Source organism: Coregonus clupeaformis, chromosome 26 (genome assembly GCF_020615455.1).
Source record: "Coregonus clupeaformis isolate EN_2021a chromosome 26, ASM2061545v1, whole genome shotgun sequence".
Taxonomy (NCBI): Eukaryota; Metazoa; Chordata; class Actinopteri; order Salmoniformes; family Salmonidae; genus Coregonus; species Coregonus clupeaformis.
The window spans coordinates 33679221-33680241 of record NC_059217.1 but is presented as its reverse complement, the minus strand read 5'-3'; the positions used below and the strand labels follow the sequence as shown (position 1 = coordinate 33680241).

Genomic DNA, 1021 nt, shown 5'->3' with positions numbered 1-1021 from the left:
ATTTACACATATAGTACCACCATGACTTACAGATCATGACGTGTTCCCTCTGAATACTGTAGATGTACGAGGCGTTCCCCGCGCTGATGGAGCATCTCCCAGGTCCCACAACACCATGTTCAGCTACTACAAGGCCCTGGATGAATTTATCAGGGAGGATGTGGAGAGATATAGGCAGCACCTAGACACCATCAACCCCAGAGACTACATAGACGCCTTCCTCACTGATGGTGAAACGTAAGCAGCTCGCCCACCCTCTTAATGTAGAGTTACTGTTTGGCTACGGTAAAATTGACAGAAGCACTGTGGTTCCGAACACAAACTAGAGGGCTGACCATTTTGACTGGTAGTAAAGCAGTTAGTCCTGAAGTGGATGCATACACCCTTGGTGATTCAATACTATTATACATTTTGTTCTGAATGTAATGGCTGCCTCCTTCCTCCCTGGTCCTCCACTGTAAGCACAAGCACTCCAAGGCGATGGTTTCCAGGAGGCCAACCTGGTGTTGTGTTCTCTGGACCTGTTCCTGGCCGGCACTAAGATAATCTCCACCACCCTGCTTGGCCCTGGTCTTCCTCATCAAACACCAGCACATACAGGGTGAGACAGTGACCTCTTTGGATCAAAGAAACATTTTGTACAGAATGTTACTTGATTTTCAGTAACAGAGTGCTCCAACTCCTGTCTGCCATGAATTAGTAATTTTTTGGATGTTTTTCTTGGTAAGCCCTTTTGTGGTATTTTTTCATTGTTGTCGAGCACCCCTCCTACTTTGGTTTGCTGTAGCATGGAGGCCTACCTGAACTCTTACTGGATTTTCAGTCAATGTCAAACTTGTCCCTCTCAGAAAAGGTTTAGGCTGAGATTGATCAGTCAGTCTTGATTTAATTGATTGATTGATTGATCAATACACTCTCCATTAGAGAGAAGGTCCAGGCTGAGATAGACAGAGAGATAGGACAGTCCCGCCAGCCCAACATGTCTGACAGACCCAACATGCCCTACACCAGGAATCATTAA

General features: G+C 45.9%; 1 pseudogene; it reads left to right on the top strand.

Moving 5' to 3' along the window:
* Window positions 1-62: 62 nt before the first annotated feature.
* Window positions 63-1021, top strand: LOC121539820 (annotated as a pseudogene).